Source organism: Lolium perenne, chromosome 7 (assembly GCF_019359855.2).
Source record: "Lolium perenne isolate Kyuss_39 chromosome 7, Kyuss_2.0, whole genome shotgun sequence".
Taxonomy (NCBI): Eukaryota; Viridiplantae; Streptophyta; class Magnoliopsida; order Poales; family Poaceae; genus Lolium; species Lolium perenne.
The window spans coordinates 242,540,178-242,562,963 of NC_067250.2; the positions used below are offsets into that span (position 1 = coordinate 242,540,178).

Here is a 22,786-nt window from a genome sequence, read left to right on the forward strand (position 1 = left end):
ATGGTGAATTGACTTGTGGTGAAATGACTTGTGGTGAATTGAATTGAAATCACCACTTGAATGGTGGGAATGACACTAATGTTCCCACTTGGGTTAGTTAGCACTTGAGTAGGCTTTTCTCAAAGCTTTGTGAACTAAAACTAGCTTTATGCAAATAAACTAGAGCTTAGCAAACCCTACTAGAATGTCTAGCACTTACATTAGTATTAGTTTGCGAGTACTCAACGTACTCACGGCTTTGTCCCTGGCTATTCAAATGGCCAGAGTATGAAGATGAACAAGGAGATGACCAGCAGGATGCCTACGACAACTAAGCGCCTTCCGACGTCAAGCGTTGGCCTGTGGACTAGAGAGTCCTTGTATCTTACGCTTCCGCTATGTTGAACTATGAACTTGTGTTTGTTCGTTGATCAATAGATCAACTATTCGTGTAATATGGATCATGTGATTCCAATTTGTAAGACTTATGGGTTGTAATGAATGATGACTGTGATACTTAACTATTATGCCTCGCAACAACAATATTCCTGGGATTGCGATGTATGACATAATAGGCATTCGGACTTAAAAATCCGGGTGTTGACATGGATTGTTTCTGGTGGTTTGCTGTTCTTCCTGTTCAAAGTGTTCTTGCTGTTCTTACCATGGTGAAGCTTCTGTCGATGGAGCTGCTAGGGTTTGCTGGTGAAAAGCTTTTATACTGGCCCTCCTTGTGCTCCTTTGGTCGACAGCAGTGCATGTCCTGGGGTTCTTCTCCCCTGGCTGTGTGTGTGTGGAGGGCATGCAGCTCTCCCTGTGTGCTGCATGTGTGCTTCACAGGTTGGGACTTGGTCCCTGGCTTGGCTCTCCGGCAGTGTTGAGATTATCATCTCAATTTTTACTTATTTTGCTAACTTGCCAAGTGGCTTTGCCACTTGGCCTAACTTTCATTTCTTTTTGTTGTCTTTGATTGCAGGGATCAAAGAAGATGATGAAGATGATCAGAAATTCATGAGGAAAACTAGTTCATAGTTTAGCCATGTGATCATCTTTGTAATTTTTGATTTTCCTTTTCATTTATTTTTAATTTCTGTAAAGTGTTGTAATATTTATATTTCAATTTGGGATATTGTAAATTGACATTGTCTCTTGTGTGATTACCAATAAAGCTCAAATTTCTCTAATGAGCTTTAATTATATGAGATATTCCTTTATATGTTTGCTTTTCTATTTATGTTAATGAATTTGAATTATTCTATAATCATTTAATGTTTGAATTTTGAAATTCAAACATATCTTATTTGAATTCAATCATGCAACTTAAATTGAGATGCAAAGTTCCCCTCTCTTCTCGAAAACCCTAGTTTAGTTAAGTGAGATGCAAGTTCATCGCACTCTCGAAACCCTAACCCTGTAAGGTGTCGAGAGAGAAACTTTTCCCCCTTCGATGCAGTTTTCTTTTAAAAGCGCGAAATTTCCCCAGAATTTACGATGTAATGCACATCCCTTTCTAAAATCTACCCCTCGATCGTCTCTAAACCTGGGACATTACATGTGAGTACTTCACTGAGGTAGTAAACGGGTCTTTGCACGCCGTGAACTCTCCCTGCCTCTTCTCGCTCGACAACCAGTACGCTGCTGAAAACTTGTACCGTTGCTGCTATGTACATAAGCAGTGTTTCTTTCTCGCGTGGAGTTACAAGTACTGGGGACATTGATAAGATTTTCTTCAGATTATCAAAGGACTCTTGCGCCTCATTTGTCCACTCGAATTTTTCTGACTTTTTCATTAAGCTATAGAAGGGCAGAGCTTTCTCTCCTAGTTTGGCGATGAATCTGCTAAGTGCTACCAGTCGTCCTGCCAATTGCTGCACTTGGTGCAGATTCTTTGGCGGCTCCATATCAAGGATAGCTTTGATCTTCAAGGGATTGGCTTCTATTCCTCTGGCTGAGATGAAGTACCCGAGTACTTGTCCTCCTGGCACCCCGAAGAAACATTTCTTTGGGTTCAACTTGATTTTATACTTGTCAAGGTTGTCAAAGGTTTCCCATAAGTCGTCGATGAGAGTGGCGGTGTACTTTGGCTTTACCACAATATCATCAATGTAAAATTCGATATTCCTCCCGATCTGTTCTCCAAGACAGGCTTGCATGCACCGTTGATAAGTTGCCCTTACATTTTTCAACCCGAAGGTCATGACGTTGTAGCAGAAAACGCCGTGTGGGGTGATGAACGCTGTTAACTCCTGATATTCCTTCTTGAGCTTGATCTGGTTGTACCCGGAGTATGCATCGAGAAAGGAGAGACGGTCACATCCAGCCGTGGAGTCGACTATCTGATCAATACGAGGCAGTGGGAAGTGATCCTTTGGGCAATGTTTGTTGAGACTAGTGTAATCGATACACATGCGAAGAGCGGTTGTATCTTTCTTTGGCACAATGACGGGATTGGCCACCCACTCGGCTTCTTTGAGCTCCTGAATGAATCCTGCCTTACGGAGCCGACTGACCTCTTCGCCGATTGCTTTTCTCTTCGGCTCAGAAAATCGGCGCATCGACTGTTGTACTGGCTTGGCTTTTGGGTCAACATTGAGGGCGTGCTCAGCGAGTTCCCTGGGGATACCTGGCATGTCAGATGGTTCCCATGCAAATATCTCCCAGCGCTCATGGAGGAACTCGATGAGCGCGCCTTCCTATGCGACGGTAAGGTCTGCCGACGTATTGACCGTTTTCTTTGGGTCAGAAGGGTTCACCTGCTGCTTCTTTGCTTCTTTTGCGACGTCAAACTCGTCGGATCTTACGTTTCGATTGTCGGCTGGTGGCTTCGCGTGGTCCGTGATGGCGTCGATTGCGTTAAGTTCTTCCTTAGTTCTGAATTTCGAGGCGATCTTTTGGAAATCTCTATCACAGTTGTCTGATCGGGAGAAGCTTCCATGGACGGTTATTGCTGTCCCATTATTGCCTGGCATCTTCAGTTTCTAATACGCGTAATGGGGCACAGCCATAAATTTAGCGAACGCAGGCCTGCCGAGGATGGCGTGGTACTGAGATTCCCAGTCTACTACTTCGAACTCGATTTTCTCCTTCCTGAAATTGCTAGGCGTGCCGAAGACTACATCCAGCGATACTTTTCCGAGGGAATAAGCGGGTCGAGTCGGTATGATGCCATGGAATCCTATGTCGGACTCTTTTAGCATGTCGACTGTTAGGCCCATTGCTCTCATCGTGCTGGCAAATAACAGATTCAGGCCGCTTCCTCCATCCATCAAGACTTTGCTCATATTGTATCCTCCGATCTGTGCTTCAAGGACAAGGGCTGCATGACCAGGCCTTGGGACGGCCTTCGGGTGATCCGCCTTACTGAAGGAGATGCTCTGATCTGACCAGTCGACGAATTCGGGTGTATTGACCATGGCAACTTCCGCATACTTTACTTCTCGTGAGAACTTCTTGATTTCCCTCTTTGAAAAGCTAGTTTTATGGATCATGCTGACCTGCCCGCGTGGTTCTGGAAACACCTCGGTTGGTATGTACTTGTCTCCTCCTGCCGGCATGTACGGCTCCGGCACATATGGCTCTGGCGGGTAACTGTAAGATCCTGCCCTTCTCTCCATTGTATGAACTCTTGCTATGGCCTCGGCTCTGAGGTCGTCGCAGAACTGTCGAATTTCTAGGAACTGCCGACAATTTCTTAACAAGTGGCTAGATTTTTTATGACCATCCTTTGGATCGATGTAAGAGTGCAAATAACATGGTGCCTCGAGCTGCTCTGTGGCCGATAGATAAGGTGCGCGAGAGCAGCCCTTGCTTGATTGTGTGTTGTGGCATCTTTGTTCGTACTAATGAGGGTGAGTTGTGATTCGCTCTTCCTCTTCATGGCGTGAGTCCCTTCGTCTCTTCATTTGCTCCGCCATGGCGTTGAAGCTGCCTACTTGCATGCTCCTGGATGGGATCGCCGTGGTTGCTGCTGGAGTAATACCTTCTGGAGCTGAAATCCATGGGCTCGATGTATTTGATCTAGGGAGGCGAAGAAACCCTCCGGAGTCAACGATGAAGTGAACACCACCGAAAGTAGTATCCATGTTGCCGCGCGATTCTGCAGAGATCAAGCGTGACGCCTCGATGTGTGGCACGAACTCGAAGGACCCGCAACGGACTGAATCTTTCGGATCTGACGGTGTTAGTGACTCGAGCACAAACGCTGCAGATGTAACTGGAACTGCCGATGACGCGCCTTGTGCCGACAGGCTTCCCACAGACGGCGCCAATTGTCGAGGGTACTCCTCGGCAATGCCCTCCGATCGGGGCTTAGGGTTGATGGAATCCTGTAGGCTGACACGAGACATCGGTAAACAGACAAGCCACTAGTGGAAAAAGGGGTAACTGTGGCGCACCATTTTCACCTTCTGTGGCGCACGAGGCCGTCGCCACAGTTTCCACGCGACTAGTATTAGAATTCTGTGGCGCAGTACTGGGTGCGCCACAGAAGTTTGGAATTCTGTGGCGCACGTGGACCAGTGCGCCATAGAATCTTAGACAATTCTGTGGCGCACCAGAGAACATGCACCACAGAATTTGGCGCCAGAATTTGTGGCGCACTACCTTTTCATGCGCCACATAATATTTATAAGTTTTTATGGCGCACTACCATTGCATGCGCCACATAATGTTAATTTTTGTATTTTCGAATTTTTTCCATTGCTGCAGTATATACTGGTATTTGACAGGAAATATACAGGTATATATACAGGAAATACATAGCACATTCCAGAAATAACAGAAATACTCACAAATGACACACAAATGACATGATACACATAAATCTTCATCATTACATCATTTAGATCCAAATTATTACACAAGTACAAATGTGTTCATCGTCGCATACACATGCATCGTCACCGGCCACCTAGACTAAAGTAAAGTAGAGTACAACCGCGGTGGCGGCGAGTAAGAGGGGGACCAAGAACTTCAGCCGGTTCTTTTCTTCCCCACGTGTGCCCTCCACTGTGCTACCGCCTCCTCTCTAGTCGCGTATCCCTTGTAGCTGTTCCCGCTGAACTTGTGCACCTGTTCGAGACAGTCCTGCCACTCCTCGTAGACACCTGGAACCCGACCCTTGTACACAACGTATGTCGGCATCTCTATTGACAAGGCATATTAGTATATCATATTAGTACATTATGCATATATATATGTTGATAAATATTAGAGCAAAACATATAGTAAAGTTGAACACAAAAGACGACGTATATCAATATATACAAACTAACCGATGAAGATAGCTAGTACTTAGAGTTTATGATCCACACACACTAAGTCAAGGCTCGCAGGGCTCCGGGAACAGCTTGTACAAATCTTTCGTATTCCACGTCCTCCTGTCACCCTGCGCTTTGAGGCGCTGTTCGATGTCCCTCTTGCATAACGCTCTACACTGGTGTAAGAGCCCTCCCCCTGTGATGACGTCTTCAAGGATGATATGTGATAACTTGACCTGGGTAGCATGGAAGTCTTCTCTGAGGTCATCATCGTTGATCCGCGCCAACTTTTCGGCCCATCCTCGGAGAGCAGATGGCAGCAACAAGTTCTGGCTATCCCGGACAAACCCTTTTAGGTGATGCATTACATAGAAGGCCTCCAGAGTGTTGTTTTCCGGCTGCTTGACACAGGGGAACTCGAACACGTGCTTGAACTTGTGTTTACCAACATCCCTGAAACATTCCGCCTTTTCTTTGAAGGCGCCTCCCTTTTTGAAGTAGCCCTCGAGAGCATCATCTAGCACACCCCTTATTCTGGCGTAGTTCTTCCTTTTCGCACTTCCCGAGTCGAAATAGGTGGCAAGAGAATACTTCGGGCGATGGAGATGAGTACGCAGCACGTGTCTCTGCGCAACACAAATTTGGAACAAGATCGATGTTGGAAATGAGCAATGGAAAAGAAATTTATTACAGGGCTAGCGGATGTGTACTTACTCGGGAAAGTAAGCCAAAAGGATGTTGTCCTTCCTCTTGTTGTCCAAGAAGCACTTCTGTAGGTACAATGAAGCCCGGACACGCACCGCTGATAAGGCCAACTGGCTTTCACACATGTAGTAGGGATCCGCTATCGCGACGTCCGGGGTACTCTCTCTTGATCTTCATCGCCAGATTGAGCGCGAATAGGCGGACCAAGTTATAGTCCAGCCTTCTCGAGTGGAATAGCTTGAAGACGTCCTCGTACGCTATAAAGAATATATCCGCATGGGCATCAGTGACGAAGCCCACATCTCTTGGCACCCTGACCATGAAGACCGGGTAATTTGGATCTTTGTCCTTAAGAAGGACACTCTCTAGGTGAAGGACACTGTCCTGCAGATGCAACATAGGTCCGGAAGCGAGGTGGCGCAGCTCCGGACCCATTATTGGTTTGCCAGCTTCATGCATTCTGGTCAAGCCATCCTTGCTGGGAGGTACAATGGAGTCCCGATGACGGATCGTCGGAGGTGGCTGGCTCGCAGACTTGTCCTTGTTGTTCTTACTAGGTCTTTTACGGGGCTTCTTCGGAGCAACGGCCCCTGACGCTTCAAACTGCTCGTTGACCTTCTTGATTAGCATATTAGGGCTGAAGATGTTTGCGGCGGATGGCTCTTGTGTATCGGCGGCCGGAGGCGTCTCTTCAGAGAAGCCACGGAACACCAGGCGCTGTTTGGTTGCCTTGGGCGGGCCAGCTTGTTCGTCGCGAGCGCGGAATGGTTCTTCATCCGCGCCTGCCATGTACAAATCGTCTATGTCGGCGCCGGTGTTGAGGTAGGCATCGACGTCGACCGGCCCATCATCATCGATGTCATCTTCATGGGGTGGTGGGATGGGCGGTAGCGGTGCAGCGGCCTTGCCTTTAGGCTCCGCCGGTGGCGATTGAGGTGTAGACGCTCCCAGCAGTTTCTTGTGGCGGCTTGTTGTGGCGGCGACGATGGGAGGAGCTGCCCTCCGAGGAGGTGGCCGGACGATCGGCTGCCGGACGATCGAGGAGGCGCCGGTGGAGCGACCCCCAAGACGGATCTGGGTCTTTTGCCATACCATGGTATAGCCATGGCAGTTCTCAAGTGTCAGGCGCTCGTCGGCTCCCTCGGGTTGTATTGGGGGGTCCATGTCTTCGCACCCCGGCAACACCCGACCCAAAGTGACCTTCAGGACGTTAGCGTCCATAGCCACGGTGTGCAACGTGGTGCTCTTCGGTTGTATGATCATGCCCGTGGCAACATCCTTCAACTCGCCGCCGGGCGCGCAATGAAGGAGCACGCAAGGAGTGTCCTGAGAATGTTGGGCATCATTAATTAGATCGCCGGGTATCAAAACACATGAAGGAGATGGCATGGAATAACTAATTAGTTAACTACCTTGGTGATGGCGTTGAGCTGTGCTAATGTCGAGACAGGGGCGGCCGGCCGATCAATCTTCTGCGGCTCGGGTGCATTATGAAGCACCACCGCCGCCGGTTGCCCCTTGGTAGGCTCGGCAGGAGGGGGCACCAGTTCATCCAACTCCATCGGCTGCCCCGCGACGATGGTGGGCGGCGGGGTAACCACATCCGGAGATGGCGACACGTTGAAGGTCGAGTTGCTGCCCCCGGCGCTAGGCACTTGTATCGGCCCAACCTGACCGGCCGCATTCCACGCAGCTATCCCCTCGATGAGCTGAGGGGGTAGGAAATCGCGGAGCTTCTTCTCGAACAGCTTGTCCACCTCTTCTTTATCCATCGAGGTTGCCTGTTTTGCCTCCAGCATGGAGACCTTCTGCCTCAGCTCTTCCACCTCGGCTTTATCGCTCCTCCTCTCCCTGCTCTTCTTGCTGTCCTCTTTGTAGTACTCGCGAAACTTCATGCTTGTACCAAAGCTGCAGACACGACCAGCCGACGTCGGCGGCTCGGACAATGGCCTCTTCTTGTAGGCATTCAACGCCCTGTTGAAAGGCGTGTCCCACTGCTCCGTCGAGCCCTGGGACGACGATTCGTCCTCGGGGCAATCGGCCGCCGCCAACTGCTCGTTCTGCAGACAATGATATGGTGAACACATTTCCTTATATGTAATATGTGCAGCAATGGACCGCGGGGGTAAATTCCCTTACCAGCTTTTCCTCAAACTTCTTCACTTCGTCATCCTCGGTAACGAATTCCATTGTATTCCTGTCCAGAGTGTAGCGGGCCCGGACAAAGTACCTCACCTGCAAGTTGGTCATTTTCAACCATGGGTTCGGTTTCCCAGCACGTGCAAGCTCTTCGTCCTCCTTTTCCCAAATGGGAATCTTTCCTCTATAACCGCCGCTTCCAAGGTGATGTGCTCCTAAGTTGTGCTCATGCATTTGCCTACCCCACTCCGTCCATGCTTTGGCATCGTCGCTTTCCACCTGCGCCTTGAATATCGTGAACTCCGCTTCATCGAGCATCGGCTCACCCTTCTTAATAGTCTCCCAGCTTTCACCTTTGTCGATCTTGGCCTTCACCCGGCTTTTCCAGCTGCTCAGGGCGTTGCTCATCTTCGTGATGGCCAATCTATTCACCGGGTTGGATGTTGACAAGTTATTGTATGGCGCCGGGAACGTGTACCGTCGGTGAAGCTTCCGAAGGCAGAGCTCGACCAAATTCTCATTGCCTTCACCTCGGAGGTTCACCGTGTTGATCGACATGCTTTCCCGGACAATGCACCCGAGTTGCATGCCGTACCCAGCGGCAACATCCTCAGGCTCCTGTGGCTGCCCACTTTCGGAGACCAATGTGATCTCGCTGGTGGTGTTGGCGAGCACCGTCGGCTTCCGATCCTTCCGCGGCTTCTTCTTCTTCTTAGCAGCCGGGTTGCCGCTGCCGTCATCCTCCGTACGGTCGGCACACTCGGTGGAGTCACCCCCCGTGTGGTCGCCGCCGTCGGTGGTGGTGGGTTCATACTCCTCCTCCTCCCCGGCTTCAGTCATCTGCCGGTCAGCTCGGACTTCCTCCGCCGCCAAGTCCACCTCCTCCTCCTCTTGTCGATGGGAGGGGCCGAATTCCCAGAACGTGACGTTCGCCGCTCTGGCTTCCTCTTCGAGGCTCATGGCGGCCTTAGAAGTGTCGGCCACATTGTCGTTGGCCGACATTTTTGCACTTTCTATAAAGAAGAGGATGAAATATGTTAGTACATTTGTCGGCCGGAAAATTCGGCATGATCTTTGCTAATTTTTGGACATAGGAGCCCCATTTCTCAACCGAAACGAAAGTGAATCAACGTTTCGGGAGAAATGGGCAGCTCATTTGAAATCCCTGCAACAATTCACATAATAAAATGCCAGCAGCTAGCACAACAACATCATACACACATCATATGCTCCAGTAAACACACAGCAGCACCATACACTTGCAAAAAACATCACCAGTACCACCAACAAGTGGTACTGCTCTAGTATACCAGCAAGTGGTACTGCTCCAGTATTATACCAACAAGTATACCTGTACATTTGCTCCAGTATCAACAAGCAAACTATAATTCATGCTCCAGTATTGATAAATGAATATAATTCATGCTCCAGTACATTTGCTCAAGTATACAAACAGATAAATGAATAAAATTGATTTAACAGGCCACTACTCTGCAACAGCCGGCAACAGCCATCAACAGCCATCAACAGCCAGTATCCATCTGTCCATTTTAGTTCATTTTCTTCCAGAGAATTTAACTAGTGCATATTACATCAAATGATCAATTCTGTACTGCTAGCTGCTAGTATCAAATAAGTAGCTCCATTATTCTTGATGCTTTACTTGGTGTAGCTCCATTAGTTGAGTATATAATTTATCTACATCAATTTAGTAAGATAAATTCTCTGACTTGAATTTATCTACAAGAACAACAACTAGCAAGACAGGGCCAGGGTCCCCTAGATCAATTGTCCTTGATGGAAATTGGATCAACTACTGCCTGCTTCAAGAACACTAAACCTGCCTGGATCAACTACTGCCTGCTTCAAGAACACTAAACAGATTCTGGAGGGGGAGAGAGGAGGGGGAGAGAGGGGAGAGGGGAGGGGAGAGAGGGAAGAGGGAGAAGCTCACCAGGGGCGGGCGTCGGGCAAGGCGCACCGAGGGCGTGGTGGTCGTCGACGAGGCAAGGGCGCGGGCGGCGGGCGGCGCTCCTCCTGCTCCTCCTCTACTCCCTCTGGGCGCGCTGTAACGGCTATTAGATTTTGCTTGTTCTTTTTTCTTTTGTGCATCATCCTAGCATCATGCATATATTCTCAACCTCATAAATATTTTATTAAACCCTATTTTATTTCTATTATAATCGCTTCTCTTATTTCAAAGTATACATCTTGTTTCTCTGTTTATTTTCATTTTAAAATTTATTTAGAAAATGGTTTAAAAACAAACAGCAAAAGAATAAAGAAAAAAAAACAGTTTTAAAAGAAAATAAAAAAAAGGGAGAAGACCTCCCAGCCGAACCAGGCCAGTAGGCTCAGCCGGCAGCCTCAGCCCCACCTCAATCCGGCCCAAGCCCATCCCGGCCGGCCAAACCCTAGATCCCACCAGCCTCCTGGTCTTTTTCTTTTCCTACCCCCTCCGCCGCCGGCCCCCCTTCTTTCAAGAAACCCCCTGCTGTTTTCTTTTTCGCAGGAAAACCCTCCCACCATCTCTCCTCTCTCACAGCTCTTTCCGTCCCGAGCCGCAGCGCCGCTCCGCGCCCCCTTCCTCGACCCCAACCACCGCGCGGCGCCTCCTCCCTTCGCAGGCTAGCGCGGCGCCTCCTCCCTTCGCAGGCTAGCGCGCCGTCACCTCCCTCGCCACCAGACGCCGTCGGCGCCGCCCTGCGCGCGGCCTGCCTCACCTCCGGCCTCCCCTCCTGCCGTGGCCCGAGTTCCCCGCCCACGACCCCATTGACTTCACCCGCTCGGCCACCTCCTGCAACCGCCCCCGCGCCTACGGCCATCCCTCGCCATGGTCGTCGGCCTTCTCTGCATCGAGCTCGCCCAGCGCGCGACGAGGCTACCGCCCGACGCACCCTGCCGCTCCTCACCTCGCGCAGCGCCGCCCTCTCCCTTGCTGCCGTGCTGCCGCCTCGCCAAGGCCTGCGCTCGTCGCCGCCGTCGCCTTCCCTCCTCGAGCAGGCCCGGTGGCGCAGCTCCACGTCCCTGTCTCCTCTGTTCGTTCTCCGTCGCCCCGGCAGCACTTCCAACCGCGCGCACGGTCTTCGTCCGTCTCTATTTTACATCTTGTCCATCAGCTGTTTGTCCCTTTGTCTAAAAGAGTCACATTCGCAGGAAATAAAATCTTTGCAAAAGCTCTGCTCTTGGTTCGGTTGCTGCTCATCAACCTACGCGGATTATTCACTCCGGTGTTGTGATGCTGATTGCTGTATGTGAGACGCCGCCCCAAGGACCGAGTCCGACGTGTGAATATTAACCCGATGAATTCATGGTCGCCATCGACAATTGAAACCGAAGGCGCCAATACAAGTTCTCCACCGACAATTGAAGCCGGAACCTCATGTTCTCCTTCACGGATCGGAAGACCGAACCCCGGTGTCATCTACTTCCTCTCCGAACCCGAATCCGACGTCCGCTCTCCGATCCGTTGCCGTGAGACCCCGGCCCTAAGCCAAACCTATTTTATAAATGTCATATAACTTGTTGCATTTGCCATATCATCATGTGCCGCATCGCATGTCATATTATGTGGTTGTTCCGGGTAAATAGCGAATCACCTAATTAAATATGGAACTGTGCGGGACTACTTATCTCTTGTCCCGGTTCCATTTAAATTTGCGTAGTGCACCCATACCATGCTTATACCATGCTAATCAACATTTAATATGCGGGGTAGATAAACAACTCGAACCTAATAATTGTTTGTCCGGGATTCCGATTCCGCTTAATTTGGATAAGTTGCCTCGCCGCATCATGTTTGCCATGTCATGCATGCATACCATATCATGAGCATGCCGATTCTTCTGTTGTAGTAGTAAGATTTGCATCCGATGTATGTTCCAGCATTTGCTTCTTCCCGGATAGGATCACGAAGTGGTGTTGTGAGATACGACAAGTTCTTCTGCAGTTTTTCACAGGCGAGCCCTCTCTCTTCACCTATTTTACTCTCTCCCTCGCATTGCTATCCTTATTTTGCGCTTCTTTATCGAGTCACGTGTCCTATTCCACTTGTTTACCATAATAATCCTATATGTATCATTCCTTATCCATAGCCGTTGCTTGATGTTTGAGCCTTGCGAGTCGTAGGCGTGTTTAGGTTCTGTTGCTTATCTCGATCTGTTATCGGGATATGTTGGGTTGTTGGGAGGTTATCACATGCTATATCAGTTGTTGGAGATACACATGCTTTACTTATTTGTTAACAACTAAAATTGTAAGCAGAGGCATCTGTGAGCCCCTTTGCGAAAGCATCGGAACTTTGACTCGCTAATGTCCCCTAGGACCCGAGTTCTTGTTATCTGTTCCGAGATTGAGCGCTCTACCCATGCGTGGGGACGATTATTGGGACCCCCCCTCACCCATTACCTTTTCTCAAGTCAGTTGAAAAGGGGGCCACAACCTTGGTTTTATTTGCCTATGCCATGTATGCCATGCTTTACTTACTGTTGCCTTCGGGTGTTTACTTCCTGTTGCCTTCGGGTGTTTATATTCTCATCTTGTACCTTGCGGGACGTTTAGCGAAAGCGTGTGGTTTGCACGCCCTAGCCGCCGGCGCAAACCTCTCGAGTCCGCCGGAGTACGGCCGGACTTCGTCACGGGTAGCTTAGTTGGGTGGCCTCCCTAGACTTTCTTGTTGAACTGGGAACGGTCTTGTTGTGAGACATCCACCTGTCGTAAGTGGGTCGAGCATGCGTATGGTTACATTTGGGCAACCCCTGCAGGGTGTACATCTTATCGATAAGCCGTGTCCCGGTTATGGACGACTTGGAATTGTATAGCTTGATCATAGAACAACTTACACCTTATACTTGTTGTTAATAATCTGATAATAACTTGCGTAGTAATATAGCATTACTACAACCGATACCTAATAAAACTTGTCCACCGTTGAGTGCCTTTTACATTGCCTCTTCGCAACTGTTGAAGGGGATATGTGTATTTGGCTGGGTTATGTTTGTGTAGTATTTATCTGTTACCTTGTGCGCTCTCTTATCTTCTCTGATTAGACGGATGTTGTAGCATGTCTCTATTGGTTATAGTTTTGCTGCCGCTAAACCTACCATATAGCCCCAGGCGATATATATTTATACTCGCTCGGCGAGCATAACCATTTCTAGTCTCGCTAAGTACGTGCCGGAGTTCGTTCCTTGGTACTTACTCTCGCCTTTTCCCCTTTCTCTTTTGCTTCCTCCCTCTTGTCGGCAACCGATGGCCCGACTTTGACAGGTACGAGATGACGACGTTAGCAAGGTTACCCTTCCGGCTTGGCCTGGGCAGGGTTATGGACGCCACTGGTTATCTTCAGGACTCTTAGTCCAATTTGTATCTTGTCCGTACTCGGACGTATTCGATCTTCTGTATGATTTGGATCTTTGTATTGTATATTTGTATCTTGACTCGTTGGAGTCGTTGTTGTAATATATGTATCTTGTGGGCTCTATTGTAATCCTGTTGTAATGTTACCGCTCGTGTTAATTCCTCTGGCATCACGTGTGTGATTCGTCGCGCACGTCGTGTCGGAGGGCGTCCCTGAATCGATATCGTGCGGATTTCGGCGGGATCGCTGGAATCCTCAGGGTACCGGTTCCGGGGCGTCACAAGTTGGTATCAGAGCTCAGGTTGACGGTACCCCACTAGTCCAGTCTGTAGGATAACCTTGCCAACGGACGTTGTTATGTGTAGTGTCAAAACTATTTTCTGAAATTCGTTGGATAGATCTGACTAGCTCTATTTTTCTTCTTACCTATATTCTTTCTCCTCTTACCTTTGCGATTTTTGAATCTTCTCTTATCTGCTTCTCTGAGTCTTAGGTTCCGATGTGGGTTGGACGATCTCTGCCTTAACCTAATAGGACCGATCTTTGAAGATTTCTGATAGAAGAACATCACCGGCGGCTAACCTTTGTCCTCTCCGTTGACGCCATCTCGGTTTATGTGATCCTTCCTCTATCCCTTGTGTTTTTGACCTCATGAACCTTCGTTGTCGATGTTTATCAAGATCGCCAATCTGTATTCTTGGAGTTGGTTGCACGATTCTCTTATTCATGTACAGAGTAATACTTTGAGTGCGGGATGGAGTCGCGACCATACCGACTACTCTTATTATTCGCTCTTGTTACTTGAATGGGTGGATCAATGTGTTTCTTCCTCCTTCCATCTTTGTGTACAACGCCTGACCATCTGCGACCGAGGCTTCCGACAGAAGCGCATCATCGCCGACGGAACAATGACTTCTTATTGGTGGTGTCGCCGATCAAGCTGGAGCAAGACTTCTTGTTAGTGGTGTCGAGGAGATCGACACGTCGCCTGAAGATCCGATAGTTCACCTCTCTCCCCCGTACCTTGACGTGGAATCTCGGGGCGAGATTCCTTGTTAGTGGTGTCGATTGTAACGGCCCAGGAAAATACCATATTAGATTTTGCTTGTTCTTTTTTCTTTTGTGCATCATCCTAGCATCATGCATATATTCTCAACCTCATAAATATTTTATTAAACCCTATTTTATTTCTATTATAATCGCTTCTCTTATTTCAAAGTATACATCTTGTTTCTCTGTTTATTTTCATTTTAAAATTTATTTAGAAAATGGTTTAAAAACAAACAGCAAAAGAATAAAGAAAAAAAACAGTTTTAAACCTCTTCTTCCCTCGCATCGCAACGGGAAGTATCTGCGTCATCAGCACGTGACAGTCGTGAGACTTCATCCCGCTAAACCTCTTCTTCGCTACGTCCAGATATCTGCTTATCTTCCCAGAGTAACCGTGAGGAACTTTTACTCCTAGGAGGCACTCGAAAAACCTCTCGAGCTCCTCCTCGCTCAGAGTGAAGCAGGCAGGTTTAAGCACCACCACCTCATTCTTCTTAGCCCTTTTGTCGCGACCCTGAGTCGTTTCCGTCTGTTCATCATCATCATCACCATCACTATCGGTGGGGTACTGAAGTTCTTTCTTGAGGCCAAGCAATTTCAGGTCGGTTCTTGCTTTCGGGCCATCCTTGGTCCTCTCTGGCATGTTCATCAGAGTGCCTAGTAGGCTCTCGGTAACGTTTTTCGTGATGTGCATGACATCGAGGCTATGGGGCGTGTGGAGGACCTTCCAGTACGGCAGGTCCCAGAAAACGGACCTCGCTTTCCATACGCCCAGCAGCGGCGATTCCCGCGGTCGCTTCTTTCCCGACGCGGGGCACTCTTCCCAATTTTCCAAAAGCTCGGATATTTCTTCGCCGCTCCTCGGTCGTGGGGCTCTTCCGAGCTCCTCTTCGCCATTGAACAGATCCTTGCGTTTTCTCCACGGGTGATCGAAGCGAAGCCACATTCGAGTCCCTTGGAACACAGTTTTAGAAGACCCAACCTTCGGCAGCTGCAGATGCGGGGTCTTATCCATGCACTTGACACATGCCTTGAATCCGTGGTTCACCTGGCACGATACATATGCGTAACCAGGATAGTCATGCACTGTTGTTAGTGATGGCGTGTAACTCACACGTTCGTTGGGAACCCCAAGAGGAAGGTATGATGCGCACAGCAGCAAGTTTTCCCTCAGAAAGAAACCAAGGTTTATCGAACCAGGAGGAGCCAAGAAGCACGTTGAAGGTTGATGGCGGCGGGATGTAGTGCGGCGCAACACCAGGGATTCCGGCGCCAACGTGGAACCTGCACAACACAACCAAAGTACTTTTCCCCAACGAAACAGTGAGGTTGTCAATCTCACCGGCTTGCTGTAACAAAGGGTTAACCGTATTGTGTGGAAGATGATTGTTTGCAGAAAACAGTAAAGAACAAGTATTGCAGCAGATTTGTATTTCAGTATAAAAGAATGGACCGGGGTCCACAGTTCACTAGAGGTGTCTCTCCCATAAGATAAAAGCATGTTGGGTGAACAAATTACAGTCGGGCAATTGACAAATAGAGAGAGCATAACAATGCACATACATGTCATGATAAGTACAGTGAGATTTAATTGGCCATTACGACAAAGTACATAGACCGCCATCCAACTGCATCTATGCCTAAAAAGTCCACCTTCAGGTTATCATCCGAACCCCTTCCAGTATTAAGTTGTAAAACAACAGACAATTGCATTAAGTATGGTGCGTAATGTAATCAACAACTACATCCTTAGACATAGCATCAATGTTTTATCCCTAGTGGCAACAACACAACACAACCTTAGAACTTTCTCACATCGTCCTGTATCAATGGAGGCATGAACCCACTATCGAGCATAAATACTCCCTCTTGGAGTTAAGAGCAAAAACATGGCCAGAGCCTCTACTAATAACGGAGAGCATGCAAGATCATAAACAACACATAGGTAATAACTTGATAATTAATATAACATGGTATTCTCTATCCATCGGATCCCGACAAACACAACATATAGTATTACAGATAGATGATCTTGATCATGTTAGGCAGCTCACAAGATCCAACAATGAAGCACAATGAGGAGAAGACAACCATCTAGCTACTGCTATGGACCCATAGTCCAGGGGTGAACTACTCACTCATCACTCCGGAGGTGACCATGGCGGTGAAGAGTCCTCCGGAAGATGAATCCCCTCTCCGGCAGGGTGCCGGAGGAGATCTCCAGAATCCCCCGAGATGGGATTGGCGGCGGCGGCGTCTCTGGAAGATTTTCCGTATCGTGGCTCTCGGTACTGGGGTTTTCGCGACGGAGGCTTTAAGTAGGCGGAAGGGCAACGTGGGGGGCCACACGAGGGCCCCACACCATAGGTCGGCGCGGCCAGGGCCTGGGCCGCGCCGCCCTATGGTGGCGGCGCCTCGTGGCCCCACTTCGACTCCTCTTCGGTCTTCTGGAAGCTTCGTGGCAAAATAGGACCCTGGGCGTTGATTTCGTCCAATTCCGAGAATATTTCGTTATTAGGATTTCTGAAACCAAAAATGTTACAGAAACAAAGAATCGGCTCTTCGGCATCTTGTTAATAGGTTAGTTCCAGAAAATGCACGAATATGACATAAAGTGTGCATAAAACATGTAGGTATCATCAATAATGTGGCATGGAACATAAGAAATTATCGATACGTCGGAGACGTATCAGTTAGCAATGCGGCTCTGAGAGGGAAATAATCTCTTTTGTACGCGTCCCAAGTACGAGCCGACGTCTCCCACAGCGTGGCTAACTCCTCTTTCAACAGACCGAGATACAGATGCATGTCCACACCCAGTTGTTTCGGCCCCTGAATAAGAATACTCATGTGTACGTACCGCTGCTTTGTGCACAGCCAGGGGGGAGGTTGTATGGCCATACAAACACGGGCCATGTGCTATGCGTGCTACTCTGGTTTCCAAAGGGATTGAGTCCGTCGGTGCTCATGCCCAGACGAACGTTCCTCGGTTCGATCCCGAACTCATCTGCGAACTCAATGTCCAACGCATTCCACTGGCTAGCGTCTGGAGGGTGTGTCAGGATCTTGCCCTTCTCCGGATTATCTGCGGGTTTCTCCCTTTCCGCGTGCCATTGCATGAGCTTTGCTTTCTTAGGATCTACGAAATACCGCTGCAGACGGGGAGTGATAGGAAAGTACCAGACAACTTTCAGAGGAACTTTCTTGTTCCCTCTCTTGTACCGTCCTTGGCCGCACACCGGACATGTGGTTCTATCCTTGTACTCATCCCGAAAAAGCGCACAATCATTTATGCATGCGTGGTACTTAACGTGCGGTAGGTCGAGTAGGCAAACTATTTTCTTGGCCTCGTCGATACTTGTTGGCAATATGTTGTCCTTGGGAAGACGAGCATGCCAGGATTTCATGTTATCGCTGAAGCTGCTGTCGGTCCATTTGTGTTCCGCCTTCATCTCCAGACACTCGAGCGTTACACTCAAGCGTGTATCCTCGGGCCGGCACCCTAGATACAATGGAGTCATCCCGTCTACCTCCATTTGCGCCAGCTTGGCTTCAGGTTTGGCGTTGCCCGTGTCCTTCAGGAGAAGCTCTTGAACATGAGGGTCCCGCAAGGCCGACGTTAGCGGCGTCTGCGTGCTCTCGGCTTCTCCACCACCATCTTCTCCGGCATCATCATCTCCTTCATCGGCCTCTCCTTCCTCATGATGAACACCATGTTCGGGAGACTCTTCGTCTTCTCGCCCGATGTCGGCCTCTACTTCATGACCAACATTTGCCGTCGGCTCCTTGTTGAAGCCGAGCATGAAACCGCGCCTGAGCAGGTGTTCCTCCAGTTGTCCAGAATCAGGGTCGATCCACTGCCGGAGTCCGCATTTTCGACACGGACATCTTATCAGGGTCATGTTGTTCCTAACCATGTCGGCCTTCGCGTTCACCTTGTATCTAACCACTTGTCCTTCCCTCATATGGACGACCATGGTTGACTGCGCGTCATACATATATAGAGCAAAAGAGAGTTAATTAGAACCACACACACCATGCACAAACAGTACACATGCATGCATTCGCTGGAAAATTTCGGCATGACCTATCCTAAAAGTAGGACATATGGCTAGTGCAAGAATTTGCCGAAATAGAAATGAATCAACATTTCTGCAAACATCCATGCACCACACGCCGGCACAAACCAACAACACAAATAAGCTTCTTCGCAAGCAAACATTCAACCACAACACAAAGCTCAACACATATAAACATCATTGTCTCGCCACCGCAAACCGTCCGGTAGCGCGATAATCTTCACCTACAAAACATCCATACACACAAAACATGCATCCAATAGTACTCAACCTCTCACAAATCTACCAATCATGGTGGAGAGAAAACAATGGACCATGCAAAAGGGAAAGTGGAGGAGGAGGGAAAGAGAATTGTGGTTTAGTACCCCCTCTACAAGTTGGAGTGGCTTCCCCTCACAAATATGCCCACAAAATAGGCTTAGAGCTATCAACAATGGAGGAAAGTATGACCAAAATGGAGTGGGAGAGAGGAGCAACACGAGCTGGTTGGAGGAGACAAGAATGGAAAGGGTGGTGGGTGGAAGAGAAGAGGGGGAAAGCTGCCCAAAAAGCTAGATCTACTGTGCACATTCTGTGGCGCATATTCTGATATGCGCCACAGAAGTTTCTGTGGCGCATATCAGAATATGCGCCACAGAATCTTGGTGGCGTGAGCCGGGGGGTGGTCCCCGCGGGATATTCTGTGGCGCATGGAGCCTTGTGCGCCACAGAAATTTAAATTTCTGTGGCGCACATTGGTCCATGCGCCACAGAATATCCTTCGCCCATGTGCAGTGGTGGACCCCGCGTGGGCCCCACAAACTTTCTGTGGCGCACCGTCCATCGTGCGCCACAGAATGTCCAATTTCTGTGGCGCATGACCTGGCACATGCGCCACAGAAACTTTCAATTTTTTGTGGCGCATGATGTTGGTGCGCCACAGAAATAATTTTGTGGCGCATGGGCAGTTTCGTGCGCCACAGTTGTTGTTTCTACCTATAATGGTTTTCCTACTAGTGAGCGGGGAGAGCAATTTACCCAGGTTCGGGGCCCTCAATGATGTAAAACCCTTACGTCCTGCCTGTCTGATCTTGATTATGAGAATATTGGATTACAATGGGGTGCCGAAGGTTTCGGTTGTGATCTCGTCGAGAGGCTAAGTGTTACGGCGACCTAGCTCTAGACTTCTGATTGCTAAAATTGCTATGATTGATTCTGTCCCTTGGCAGCCCCTCTCCTGGCCTTTATATAGGAGGCCAGGTCTCAAGAGATCTGCCTGATCACGACTAGGTTTACAAAAGACCTAACGCTAAAATTTCCTTGTTCGGCTCCTCTTTGTCTTGCTCTTCAAGGAACCTTCTCTAGCACCGTCCTAGTGGCCCACCTTGGCATCGGTTATCTTCATGGGTCTCCAGTTGGGCCGCACAGGATAGGGCAATGTCAGTTACCCAAAGGGTAATGCCCACGTCACTAACGCTGCCAGAGACCCGCACGCAACCACAACGAGGTCATGCGGCCCCGCCGTCGACCACCACCATGAACTGACGTGTTATTGACCACGCCGGCACTATGGGCTTCCAATGACGGCCGCCGGCAACGAAGCCACGGCCCGTCGGCGCTAGCTGCAGCCGCCGGTATCCATGGTCGGACTCGGAGACACTGACACTGATACCTGTGCAAAAAGCAAAAAGATATTTCGAGTTTTAATGAAATCCTAGAGATATCTTTGATCTCAAAGTATTTTTTTCTCTTTCGAAAAGGTTGTCTCAAATTGTATCAAGTGTTTTGGTCTGTGCCGAGTGCCAAAATCGGATACTCGGCGAAAAAGACTTTTGCCGTGTTTGAAATTTAGGTACATGCCACAACATACTTTGCCAAGTACATACACTCAGGCATAAAAATATGACACGGCAAACTACGACAAATATACAAGCAAAAAAATACTCAACGATAGTGTGAGCTCAGTGTGTCGTGTTTGGCTTCGCTGAGTGTATACTTGACGTATTCTTCGCCGAGTGTTTTGGCTCCTCACCGAGTGTTTTCAGCACTCAGCGAAGATCATTCCCCCTTAGAGCTAAGGCTAAGGTTACATCGAGCGAGAGTGTGTATGTTAGATGGCCTCGCACAGATAGTGTTAACAGTATAGATATAAGAATTTTCTTCCGTAGGCCAGATAGGTTGAACGAATATGGCAAGGTTTTCTTAGTATTTCAGGTTGGTCAAGGTTATTCGCAAAAAAAGAGGGTTGGTCGAGGAGGCAATGGTCACCTAAACGCGGGATGTGTTGAATCTGGTGGGTTTCAATGCAAAAAAAAAATTATCCCGCTGCAACGCACGGTCAACTTTCCTAGTAAACTCTAATAAAAATACTACTTCCTTCAATTTAAAATAATTTTCCAAAAATGAATGTATCTAGACAAATTAATTAATTTTTGGAAAATTATTGTAAACCGGACATATTAATATTATATAGTGAATATTTATTTACTACTTTGTACCCAACTTTCAGCGAGGTTGTCAAGCTCACTGGTTTTGCTGAAAACAAAGGATTAAACGAACCGTGTGGAAAAAGAATTGTTTGCAGAGAACAGAACAGAAAAATGTTGTAGAAGATTGCAATTAAAAGAAGAAGGACCGGGGTCCACGGTTCACTAGAGGCGCCTCCCCAATAAATAAATATGCTGGGTAAACAAATTACAGATGGACAATTGACAAACAGAGATTCTACGATAATGGTTGGTGCAGAATACATGTTATGAAATTATGCGGGCATTACAACAATATACATAGACCGTAATCCAACTGCATCTATGACTAATAATCCACCTTCAGTATTGCATCCGCGACATCCTCCAGTATTAAGTTGTAAGCAACGGACTATCGCTTTAAGCAATGTGTGTAAAGTAAGCGATGAAACTACCCTTGAATAGAACACCGTTGTTTTCTCCCTAGTAGCAACAGCACATCTACAACCGTAGAGAACAAGGTCACTTCCCATGGTTATATAGAGGCATGAACCCACTATCGAGCATAAATACTCCCTCTTAGAGTCGCTAGCATCTCCTTGGCCAGAGCATCTACTAGAAACGGACAGCATACAAGATCATAATGACATAATACATAATCTCAACCAAAGTAACCTCTCTATAAATCGGATCCACATCAAACCAACATGTAGCAATTAAAAAAAAGATGATCTTGATCATGTTAGGCAGCTCACAAGATCTATAAATGAAGCACAACAAGGAGAGGACAGCCATCTAGCTACTGCTATGGACCAATGGTCCCGTGGAGGACTACTCACACATCACCTCGGATGAAGACATGTCGATGTGATACGTCTCCGACGTATCGATAATTTCTTATGTTTCATGCCACATTATTGATGTTATCTACATGTTTTATGCACACTTTATGTCATATTCGTGCATTTTCTGGAACTAACCTATTAACAAGATGCCGAAGTGCCAGTTCCTGTTTCTGCTTGTTTTGGTTTCGTAAATCCTAGTAACGAAATATTCTCGGAATCGGACGAAATCAACGCCCAGGTTCCTATTTTTCCCGGAACCATCCAGAACACCCGAGAGCCGCCAGAGGGAAGCCCTGGGGGCCCCACACCACACCCTGGCGCGGCCAGAGGGGGGGCCGCGCCACCCTATGGTGTGGTGGGCCCCAGGCCCCCTCCGAGGCTGCCCTTCCGCCTATTTAAAGCCTCCATCGCGAAAACCCTATTACGAACCACGAAACCCAGAGAAACCTTCCAGAGCCGCCGCCATCGCGAAGCCAAGATCTGGGGGACAGGAGTCTCTGTTCCGGCACCCTGCCGGAGCGGGGAAGTGCCCCCGGAAGGCTTCTCCATCGACACCGCTGCCATCTCCACCGCCATCTTCATCACCGCTGCTGCTCCCATGAGGAGGGAGTAGTTCTCCATCGAGGCTCGGGGCTGTACCGGTAGCTATGTGGTTCATCTCTCTCCTATGTACTTCAATACAATAATCTCATGAGCTGCCTTACATGATTGAGATTCATATGATGATTCTTGTAATCTAGATGTCATTATGCTAGTCAAGTGAGTTTTACTTATGTGATCTCCGGAGACTCCTTGTCCCACGTGTGTAAAGGTGACAGTGTGTGCACCGTGTGGGTCTCTTAGGCTATATTTCACAGAATACTTACTCACTGTTATGAATGGCGTAGTGAAGTGCTTATTTATATCTATTTATGATTGCAATGTGTTT

General features: G+C 48.4%; 1 long non-coding RNA gene across 2 annotated transcripts; it reads left to right on the forward strand.

Moving 5' to 3' along the window:
• The first annotated feature begins 10,601 nt into the window (after positions 1-10,601).
• On the forward strand, positions 10,602-13,561 carry LOC127314115 (uncharacterized). Of its 2 annotated transcripts, XR_007859398.2 has the most exons (4): positions 10,602-11,163; positions 11,238-11,555; positions 11,967-12,040; positions 13,350-13,561. It is a non-coding gene; the product is annotated as an uncharacterized lncRNA (long non-coding RNA). The 2 variants fall into 2 exon arrangements; XR_011748968.1 differs by having other exon boundaries at positions 10,602-11,555.
• Positions 13,562-22,786: the final 9,225 nt, after the last annotated feature.